Source organism: Mustela erminea, chromosome 16, assembly GCF_009829155.1.
Source record: "Mustela erminea isolate mMusErm1 chromosome 16, mMusErm1.Pri, whole genome shotgun sequence".
Lineage (NCBI taxonomy): Eukaryota > Metazoa > Chordata > Mammalia > Carnivora > Mustelidae > Mustela > Mustela erminea.
In genome coordinates, this window is record NC_045629.1 from 72,229,009 (window position 1) to 72,240,844 (window position 11,836).

Genomic DNA, 11,836 nt, shown 5'->3' on the forward strand with positions numbered 1-11,836 from the left:
AAGCTCTCCCTGGATGACATCCAGACCATGAAGACGCGGAAGACATGTGGAAGGTCTGGAGCAACCTCAGTGTTCTTGATGTGCTGGGCCAGATAACGCACTGCAGGGCGGTCCTGGGCACTGTAGGATGTTTAGCCACACCCCTGGCCTCTACCCACTAGATGCCAGTAGTACCATCCCTCCAAACCCCAGACCCCCAAGTTGTGACGATCCAAAGTGTTGGCAGACATTGTTCAATAGTCCCTTGGAGAGTGGGGCCCAAATCACACTGTTGAGAACCAGAGGTCTCTATGTGTTTTCTCTCCCTGGCTAGTAGAGTTGACTAGACTCTTCCACAGAGCCTGGAGACAGAAGGGTTAGCTTGGTCTAGGGAAGAGAACCCTGAGTTAAGTGTTTAAAGCGAATTTCATTCCTTCTGTGTGACAGAAGCTTCGTAGCTGTGTGACATCGCATCTATTACTCAACATCTCCGTGCGGCTCGCTCCTCATCTGTAAAAGACAGAAATAATCCCGTGCCCTTAAGGACTTTCAGGTGATGAAGGATAAGGTGGTCAAGGGCTTCACATTCCATGGGTGCTCAAGAAAAAGTAGGTGCCTTATTTAGGATTGTTCACGTAAGGTATCTTAAGGAAAGCGTATCTGGCTCTTGTGCAAGATTCATTGGACTGCTTTGTGTTTAATTATAGAGAAGGGAATGTAAGTTATCAAGATCTCGGCTCTAAAGACGGTGTGACTGAGGGGCTGAACACAATCAGCCTTTGAAGAGGCCGCTGCGGGCTGGGTTTCTGCGGGAGCCACGTGCTGGCCGTGTGACCATGCTCACATTTTGTCATCTCAGTTTCTTCATCTGTGAAATGGGGTGATAAGACTCCTGACCCCACAGGGCGCTGTGAGGCTTCAGCAAGATCACAGAGAGCATCCGCCCACTGCTGTTCTTGTCTGGAGGTGACCTTTGAGGCTCTGTTGTCCAGTGCTCTGTTGGATGCTGGACTGGACCCTTCGCCAGCTCTGGGGTGGCTTATCTGGGAGCCTTCCCGGGGAGTGCACTGGGTGCAGCCACGTGTGGGGATTTCTTCTTTCTCCTCTGACTTTGGGTCTTCCGTGATTTGGATCTCTCTGCCGTCACTGTCTCATGATTTTTATGGTGTCCTGGGTTCTACTCCGGAGGATCAGACGTTGGAGGGGATGGGGGCCCCTAAAACAAAGACCAGGGCACCAGCTAGTTCCCTCTGTCACCGGTGCTGAGGGCGGTGCCCGCGGGAGGAACTGTGGCCATATGGCCAGCAGGATGCCTCGTTGGGAACAGTCCGCCTGGCCCCTTTGAAGCAGTTTTAAGACCAATTTGGTAACTCGATTTGGAAAGTGGTATCTGACTCCGAGGGTGCTGGCGACTCGTTAGCCGCCTTCTGGGCCCCGCAAATTGGGTTAAGTGGAATGAAATCGCTTCTCCCCTCCCTGGGCTCATGGCTGAGGTCCAGGCCCCATTGTAATGAGAACCTCTCCTGGGCAAAGGACATTGAAAAGCTTTCCGGGGAGTCTGGCACTCTGTTTTCATCTGTGAATTCTGCTCTTCCCTGGAGGGCAAGGCAGGAGGCTGATAAGACATGAGAATGAGGTGGGTGAGCGAGTGCAGAGCCGGGAAGTCGGGGCAGAAGAGCAGGGACAATGAACAGTCAGAAGCGTTTTTCAAGGGCTGGCTATGCTTCCCCTCTTGAGATACTGTGCTCCATGCCTTTCCTTTCTTCCTTCCGTCCCCAGCCCCCACCCCATCACAAAACAGTGCTTCCAGGAACATTCTCCTGTTCCCCTGGGTACATGTGTGAGCTCGCCTCTAGGGTTCCCACCCCAAGGTGACATTGCTGCCTCCCGATGAACGCTCTCCATTTTACAGGTACTGCCAAATCTTTCCAGAACAACAGAGCAGAAGTGTACTCCCACCCTCTGTACACAGGAGCCCCGTTTTCCCCACCTGGCTACCCACGTTCCACACATCAGATTTGCACCATTTTGCTGATCTGACGAGTGAGATGCAGTTTCTGGTAGTTTCCCTGATGGCTAGGGGAAAGGTCCTCCACCCTGTCTGTGTGCACACCTGGAAGGAGGGACCCAAAGGCGGCCTGAAGCATCATGGCCCCTGCTCGTCGTCCCCTGACTCACAGGAAGATTGATCGATTCGTCATCTCGGTCTGAAGTGAGTACCCTGCCCAGTTCTTGTTTGTTGGCCAGGGATGTCCATTTCAGACCCACCCCTGAGCTGTTTTCTCCAGCATTGAATGGCACAGGGTTCTGCTTTCTTTGGGAAATTATCCCACTGTTCATCCCATTCATCGATTATTCCCCCCTCCCTTTCAACAGACCCACGTGTACTGAGCATTTTGTTCAGCGCAGGATGTGGAAGGAAAGTCCTGGGGTCTAGGCTGGCTGCTAGGACTCTTGCCGCCTCACCCTTTATCAGCCCCATGGCCCAGAGTGAGACCCGCGAGCTTTCCAGGCATCCGTTTGTTTCTCTATACTGCAGGACTGAAGCTGCCATCCTCACAAGTTGGTGAAGCACTAGATGCCTGTGCAGACCCCTGTGGGCTAAGCGACTGCTGGTCTCTGGGTCCAGCCTCCCCTGGCTTGGGTTAGGAGGCCACGCGGCTGTGGGCGGAGCTCATGGTGGCTGGCTGTCCTGCTCGTTCACCCCAGGATGCCAGGTGATTGTTATGTACCGGCAACACCTGCCATTCTACGGGACCTTCTATTAGATACTATTCTAACTGCTAGGGATTTAAGGATAAGCAAACACAGAGACACACTCTGCCCTTTGGTGGCCTGTAGTCTACTTGGGGAGAGAGCAAAGCATGAAGGATTTGCTCAGTGCTAAGAAAGCATCTTCATGTCTCCCAGATGTTTCCAGGTGACCTTGTCATTCAGTAGACAGGAAGCGGTGGCAGTCTTTATTGCTTTGGTAACTGTGGTTTGTCTCTGAGTGAGTGCTGATCCCCAAAGAGGGAAAGAAAAGAGACCATGGCAATCAGTAATATTAATTGGGAATAAAAAGGATGGCTTACATTTACTGAGCACTTACTGGGTGTCAAACCTTCTTATAAGCACTTAGCACGACTAAGGCAGGGAATATTATTATCCCACTTTTCCAGGTAAGCAAGCTGAGTGCACAGGGACAGTCTGTCCACAGGGCCAATGCCAAGGGGTCCAAATTTGGGAACGGTTTCTTCCTTTTATCTGACAGTGTCTGTGGCTGCTCCCGTGTTGCTCACATCCCTGCAAATCCCAGAAAAGCGAGTCTGGCCATCTTCCGCCTGCATTCAATGCACGGCCATGCCTCTCCCCTTCTGATACTGTCGCCTTGTTCTTGAGTGCCCTTTCCCCAGTTTCTTCAAGCAGCAAGCTCTAGGAATGAATCTGTTCATTTATATAATAGGTATTAGTTAAAATGAAGACTTGGTTTTCATAGCGCCTTTGGGAAGTTAAACCCTTGGTCACTTTCTCATGATGCGCGTCTTATTTATGACGAGGGGTGATCTGTTGTTGAAGGCCTGTCACGTGGCAATTTTTTCTCATCTTATAACAACTAGATGGGTATTTTCTTCATTTGCATGAGGAAATAGAGTCTCAGAGAGGTTCGGTAGATCACCCAAAGTCACATAGCTGGGTTGAATGGATTCAAGACCCCAGATGTCTGGCTTTTGATGTCTGAATCCTTATTCCCTTATGGGAAAATAATCGGGTCATTGAGATCAGATGCAGTTGGTCAGTGGGAAGAGATAGTTACTGTTCCCCAAAAGCTGATGGCGACAGTCTAGGTAAAACACAGCTGTGAACAGGCTCTTTGGAACTTCTTTTATCCTGGAACCCTATGCTGCTTTCTGACCTTTCTGCTGCTCAGCCCAAGGCCAGGCAAGCTTAGAGAGCCTGGAGATCTACGGGTCTCAGTTTGCTCGCCTCGGAAGTGGGTATAATTGTGATGGCCTCTTTTACATTTGGGAGAATGGGGAAGTCCGGTAGCGTCTCGCCAACCCTGCCTCTCAGTAGCTTTGTTACCTGGGGCAGGTTTCTGGACAAGTCTGGAACTCACCCTGTGTGTGTGTGTGTGTGTGTGTTGAGTACCTACCATATGCTGAGTCTGGTGACAAAAGAGGAAAAAAGGAAGTCTCACAGTCCAGTGACATTTCCAAGAACCTGTGCTTTAAGTGGTGGAGGACATGGCACGTGCTGGTGTTTTCATTCTCTCGGGCAGCTCTCGAGTGATGAAGCACTTCCAAGGTAGAAAACTCACAGACAGAGCTCCTTGTTGTATGCTAATTCCTGGTGGAAGGGCAAAGCTAGGGTCTCCTTCAGATTTCGTTCTTTGTTCACTCTGGTTTCTTCATCACCAACCTGGGAAGCTTGATGGCCAATGGTGGCTGATTGTGTCCCCTCTAAAATCCGTATGTTGAAGTCCTGACCCCCAGGACCTCAGAATGTAATGGTTTTAACCTAGGGTCTTCAAAGACGTCTTTGAGTTAAATGAGATCATTAGGGTGTATCTAATCCAGTGTGACTGGTGTCCTCACAAGAAGAGGAGAGGACACAGACCTGCACGCCGCGAAGACCACAAGACGACACAGGGGAGATGGCCATCTGCAAGCCATGGAAAACAGCCTCCCAAGAAACCAGGCTCCAGTGCCTTGGTCGTCTAGTCTCTAGAATTGTGAGAAAGGACATTTCTGTTGTATAAGCTGCCTATCCGGCATCATGCGTCTGGCAGCCCGAGCTGACCAACAAGTGACCGTGGGCGGCTCATCCTCTCTGAGCCCCTTTGCCTCGCCTGTGAGAGGGGGCGTCAGGATTTCTGCCTCACAGGCTGGATCGGGGTGAGACAGTGGCTTACAGGCATTGGGGTTCAGTATTGGTCTAGCCCTGTTCTTAGCCCTTTCTGTGTCTGAACACCCTTAGTGCTCATGTGCACCCTCTCGGGGAGGGGGAGGGGTGGGTATTATTGTTCCCATTGCACAGATGAAGGAAGTGGGACACCGAGCTGTTACTTAACTTCCCTGATGCTGTTCAGAAAGCAGCGGGCAGCCAGCACATGGACTGTTGCGTTCGGTCTCCGGAGCCCGCCTAGCGAGCTGGCCACTGTGTGGTCCTGGCTCCTACCTCAAGGAGACACCGTGTACGGAAAGAAGCCTGCACAGGAGGGCCGGGCCCAGCGGCGGTGTGGAAGGAAGGTAGACGCCCTGCGTCTGGAACTTCTCTTGTCTGCATTGAGCTGATGATGTATAGATACCATGAGCTGTGTGTGCACCGCTTGTGTGTGTGTGTGTGGCTGTCTGCCTTCTCCCCTCCCTGTTTGGGTCCCAGCACCTCCTTCTCTCTTACTCCATGAGCCTCCTCTCACTGTTTACCCTCCCTCCTCATCCCTGATCTTAATTGACTTTGGCTTCTGTCCCGGAACAGCCTGGCGCCTGGACCTGCGGAGCCCGGGTCGCACCTCAGATGGTAAGCAGAGGGTGGCTTTTATTAAACGACACGTGCCTGTGACCCTCCTCTCCTCCCTGGCCCCAGCCCTGACCGCGCCTTTGCCGCCCTTTGTAGTTTTTAGGGCTGTGGACTCCGCCTCATGTACAGAGCATCTCTCATGGCTGGCTGTGGAGCGTCAGGCCCTGGGGACCGGGAGGCCTGCGCTGGCTCCGGGGTTACTCAGGCCTTACGGTAAAAACGCATCACCCTGAACGCAGGCCAGCCGAGGCCAGGACCCACCCCGGCCCTGCCGCGCAGTCGGATCCCGCAGCCAGGCCTTAGTCACTGGCCAGAGCGACTCTCCTCGTCCTGGCTGAGGCTGGCCCCTCCTTGGGCAGCCCTGCTTCCTGGCCCAGCTCCGTGCTGGAGGGCGTCGATTCTCCCTCTGACTTCCAGCCAGGCCAGAGCTCCTTTGTCGAGCACTTCCCAAGTGTCAGCTGCTGTGCCGGCCGCTTTACAAACGTCTTGTCTTCTCATTTGCTTCTCTCAGGGGACCTCCAGGGCAGGGGCTCTTCCCATCTCCCTCCCACGGAAGAGGAAGCCAGCTCCCCTCTCACAAGACAAAGTAGCTCATCTGACTTGGGTGATGCTGGGTGCCAGGCAGCTGGCTGGACTCCCTTGGGCCCTTGCATGACCGTGGCACTGCCCTGATGTCTGCTTCACGGCGGGAGACCAGACCCGGGTGTTTCTGGGCTCCCTGGCTCGCGCAGGCATAGGGTCTGCCTGTCCAGCCTGCACCGCAGAGCTGTCCTGGAATGTGAGGAAATGTCAGCGGAGGTTTCCAGGTGGGCCTGGCCGGCCCCAGAGTCTAGAACGTGAACGTTCCCCACTGTCCCCGGGCCCTGTGTGGGGCGGAAGGGCGGAGCTTCCCACTTTCTCAGGTGGAAACCATGGAAAGAGCTGTGTGGCCACCAAGCACAGGCAGCAGACTTGCTTTAGAGACTCTGGGAAGAAGAACTGGCTGAGGGGTGAGTAGACCGCTGGGAGTCAAATGGCAGAGATAGGCCCAGCAGCACCGACCTTCACCCCAAGGGCCTGGGCCCCCTCCTTCTTGGCCGCTTGGCACACGCCCGCGGCCCAGGCAGATGCCCGAGACCAGGCCCCCGACGATCTCCCTGGGTCCACAGTCCACCCACCCCCCCACCTGTCTTTCACGGCCCCCAAGAGGAACATACCCCCTCGAAGAGGTGTGGGACAGTGGAAGTCAGTGCCTGCCTGCTCAGCACTTTCACAGATGTGATCTCATTCCATTGAGCAATCACGTGGGAATCCAAGCCCCCCATTTCAGTGAAGGGGAACTGAGGCCTCCACAGAGGGGAAGTGTCTGCCTGGGAGCCGGCCCCCGTTCCCGCTGCCACACCGTGCGGCCGGAACCACGCAGTCCTCCAGTGAAGGGCCCCCTTCCCTGTACAGAAGTGTCCAGGCTCGTGTTCATCCTTCTGCTCGAGCCCGGCTGTGGGCTTGGAAGCAGGACTGTGAGTGGGAGGCTCCGGCAGGTGGGCGGGTGCAGTCGATGTAGGACTTAGAACCATCAGAAGGCCGATAGCCTCCCAGTGTAGGGCAGACATCTGAGTTGCATCGGGAGATAGCAGAGCGGTCCCGAGATGAGAGCGGAATGAGGCTCCGGGAAGGAGAAGTGACAAGGCGTGTAACGGGGGAGCAGTGACGGCAGCAGCGGCCGTCCACGGGCAGTCACGTGCCTCGTTAGAGCCTCACGGTCCCCATGGTGCTGGTCCTTGGCGTCGCCCTCGCGGGAGAAAGCTGCTCGCTCCCACTTTTGCAGACTGAGAAGCACATCCGGGATTCAGCCCAGAGCCCACCCCAAACCTCCCTTCTTCCCTCCCTGCTTTTGCTCCCTAGAAAAACAGAAACAGAATTTCTTCAGTATTGCTCTAGGAAAGGTTATTTAAAAAAAAAAAAAAATATTTCTGCGATGTGTGGCTTGTGATAGATTGTAGATCAGGAGCCAGATCTGGGGTCTTTGCTGCCCAGGTAGGCTCAGAAAGGCCTCTCCCCTGTCAGGGATGGCTAGGGGAGCTGCAGTTTCACTGTCTCAGCAGAGATGGAGGAGCCTGTTAACCTGCCTTAGAAGCTAATAAAAAATCCCAGTGAGATCATGTCTGTTCAAGCCCTTTGAGCTCCCTGAGCGCTGAGGCCGCATTAACTCGCACCCTCGTTACGGCTTACTCAGCAAAAACGTCCCCAGGGCCGCAAAGCCCATTTTCTCCTTCCAGCCCCCTTGTTTCCTTATGTGTTTTATTTGATGCTTCCTTTGCCTCTTGAATATCTGCTGGGTTTTCACTAACCTGCTCTCCTCGAAGGCACGGACATATGTTGGGCACTTCTGTTGAGGTGAGCCTGATGTATCTGTTGACTCCTTTAGACCTCACGGCCATCCTGGGAAGCGAGATGCGTGTACATCTGTTTGCAGGTGAGGCACCTGAGACCCAGGCTGGAAAGGTTGACCAGGTCACGGCTTAGAGCAGTGAATCTCCCCGACTGTGTTTACCAGGACATGCCTTGCCCCAATCAAATCATGTCTGCATTTTCTAGATCATTCTCTCCAGCAAACAGAAGCTGCTCTGCTCTTCCTTAACGGGAGGAGGGGGGTTGGGCCCTGAGATCATGGCGATGGTATGTTGCTCATTTTTGCAGCAATGCCAGGCCTGGGTCATTTCTGTGCTTTTGAGTAGTTCTGGTGAATCTTGGCTGTGATCTGCCAGGGATCGCCCCACCGCAGTGTCCCTGTGCAAGAACACGTCTCCTTGGCTCTTCACATGTGGGGAATGGGCAAGTGGCTTTGAGGTTGTCCTGAGGACCTGACCGGAGGCCAGCTCTGCAGCCTCCATCATTAAAATCAGGAATCGTTAAATCATTACATCTTTGGAATGCCTTTATCAGGGGGACTGTCAAGAGAGATGGAAAAATAGTTCGAAATAGCTAACATTTATTGAGTGTATACTGTGAGCTAGCAACTTCTGTGGAAGCATCTAATGTTGGGTCTGGCAGGAACAGCACTGCCTGCACTTCTTCCAAGCTCACCATGAAATCAGTTGAGCAGGCGATGTGCTCCCGTTTTACAGACCAGGAAGTTGAGGCTGAAGCTCAAAGTTATAGAATTGTAGCTAAAATCCAAATGTCCTGACTCAGAGGATGAAACATTCCCCTTCCAATACTTAAAAAAAAAAAAAAAACTTCTGTGAGCCCATTTCCACGTGGATTTCCTAGATGACTGGCTTTTTTTGACTAGAGCCCAGATAGATGGGTCAGAAGCTGCCTGACACACCCATTCCCCCTTCCCAGTGGAGTTCCAGCTGCAGAAGACACAGAAAAGCCAAGCATGGCCAAGGGGTGTGGCCGCAGGACTTTGGAGAAAACCCCCACCAGAGTTCAAACAGAATAATCTGGAACACGTTCAGTTTGTTACTAGAAAATAGCACAAACATATGCAAAAACAAACAAACAAAAAAACAAACAAAACTAGGCTTTTGTCATTCCTTGGCAAGGTCTTGACTTGCCTTTGGAGGTCAAGTTGCCCCCCCGCACCCCCCTAAGCTTTGCCAGCTTAGGGCCCCAGAATATTTTTTTTGAGAATCATTCTCAGAGGTGAGAGAGGCCTGCAAACCCTGTGTCGTGACTAGGAGAGGCATTTCCCGACGAACTGGTGTCGGGCGGGGCTGTGTGTCCTCAGTGACTTGGACCCAGCAAGCACTGCTTGCGACCCAGCGTCCCTCCCCGTGGGAAGCACCTCCCCCCATGTGCAGGCTTGTGCGCCGGCTAGTGTGTGTGCCTGCACTGGCTCCTGGGCGTGACCCTTGGAGATGGCTCCCCAGCGCCTCAGAATGGGACTGTCTTTGGAGGTACAGGCAGTTCAGTTAAATGCGGCTGTTAGAGCAGGTCCTCATCCAACCCACCCGGGCAGTCTGGACACACAGACACCAGGGATGCACATGTAATAAATAGCATGTAAGGACATGGCAAGGAGGTGGCGGTCTTCAGGCAAGGAGAGAGACCTTAGGAGGAAGCAAACCTGCCAACACCTTGATCTGGGACTTCCAGCCCCCGGAAGTATGAGAAAATAAATTACCGTTATTAAAGCCACTCCGTCTGTGGCATTTTGTTATAGGAGTCCTAACAGAGGGACAGACGGTGTGTCTGGGACAGTGCCGTTGACTAAGAGCTCCATAGGAATTGTCATACCAAGTGGGAAAAATGAACTCGATAAATAGCCTTACGTTCATTCAAGCCAAGCTTCAAAATTACCAATGGTGGTTCATCTCGAGAGCTCTGGAGGTTTTGGAATTATGCACAAGAGTCAGTCTCGCAGATGCAAATCCCAGCGCAAAGCAACTTAGTCACTTGGCCAAGGAGCAGTTAGTTTGCGTAGGTACTGGATTCGAACTCGGGATTTGAACCTGGGCTCCTGAACGGTGAATTTACACACTGCGCTGCACCCCATCTGGATGGAGATTACCTGGGACCATGTCCTCCAAAACCTCTGGGGACATAGACACCCCAGTCAGCAATGAGAGTACATTAAAACAGGATTCGAGACCGATGTCTGGGACCCAGGCACAGCCGGGAAGAGCCCCTTCCTTGGCGCCAACACTTAGCTGTTCCGGGGTGAGCCCATGTTCTTGTCCCCCAGGAAGGAAAGGGCTGAGCCAGGCTGGAGGGCCTGAGGCAGGTCTCCTGTGGGCCACCACCAAAAAGCTGCCTCTTGGCTGGCGGGGTGGGAGCGGCCGGCCACCGTGTTTGCTCTGAACAGAGCCTGGTCTGTCTTTCCAGACCGTGCAGGGACAGGCAGGGAGCTACGGCGGGGGAGAACTGTGCCTCTTTTCCATCTTGCCTGGCAAAGGGAAGACACAGCCCTCGGTTTCATTTTTTCCTGAAGTCCGACGCATTTCTGCTAAAGCAGAACACAGGGTGTGCTTTGAACCTGAGCTAGAACTTGCCTTTCGGGACCAGCACCTTCTTGTTACTCTGTTGGCTTTTTAAAAGACTAGTCATCTCCTTGGCCACATTCTCGTGGTAGAAACTGTTATTACCATCATCACCAACATTATGAATTTTTAGTCTTCTCTATAGAAGTTAACTAGTATTACTGGCCTTGGGGTTTTACTTGCATTCCTTGCATGGTGTTTTAATGCTTTTCAAAGAGCTTTTTCAACTATTGTCACCTTGATCTTAGCTGTTATTGTCCTCCTTTTGCACAGATGGAAGCTCAGGTTCAGAGAGGTCAAGTAATTGCCCAAGGTTGCACAGCTAGCTTGTGGAGTGGCAGGATCCACTCTCTGCTCCTGAGTTCCCAGGCCTGAGAGTAGCACACAGTGGCAGTTTGTCACACAAACCCCTTCTCACTCTCAGGTTTTGAATGTATCTTCTGCGGGACCCTGGGCAGGGGCAGGGGCGGGGGCAGGGGGAGCTGGGGTGGAGACAGTCTCCACTTATAGGTGAAGGGACCCAAACTCAGGAGAAGTGACGCGTTCCTTCCCAGGGCCCCTGCTCTGTTGGAGGAGAGAGCGCTTTGGGCAAGTTGTTCAGCCCCTGGGAACCTTGTCTACAAAGCAGGGAGACAGATGACACTCTCTTGTTTCTGCAGTGGGGAGGCCCTGCCTCTCCCTGCCTCTCCCTCCCTCCTCCCGCCAGCTACTTCTCCCCAGGGAGACAGCTCCCTTTCCAGAGCTGAATGCCTGGGGAATGACAGTGCCCTAGGAACTCGAAGCCACACCACTCCTTTTCTTCCATATTCACCACCTTGGCCACAGAGGCTCCTTCTCATCTGAGCCCGGGTATTGCTCAGCAGCAGTCACGGCAATACAGCTGCCTCCTGCCTGGCCCTGCAGGCGCCCGGCAGAGTTCAGAAAAGACCTCACTTCCAGAACAAAGGTCAGAGCCAAGTGCCATTTAGTTTCCCCATTGTATAGCTCTAAGGAAATGGAGGCACAGAGAGGTTGACATATTTGCCCAAAGTCACACAGCTTTTCCATGGCAGCAGCAGGATTCAAACCCAGGCTGCCTGGCATCCTTGCCTGTGCGCTGGTATGTGGTTCAGCCAGTGCTTGTTTTGTCCAAGGGTAGCAGCATACGTGGTACAGCTCATGCCACTGTGATCCTCAGAACCGTACACAGGCAGGCGGCATCGCGGGCGGGAAGGGAACTGTGAGGCAGGGGGTGTTGTTCCCAATGTTGTCCCTTTTCCCGACAGGCAAAGCCCCAGGGTGGGGGCTGCTGTCTACCGTGGGAGCTTGCATTCTGCCGAGCTTGGCTGCAGCTTCCAATTCTCCCGGCACCAGAAGCCCTCTGGGTGAGCGGAGCTGAGGGCACCAAACAC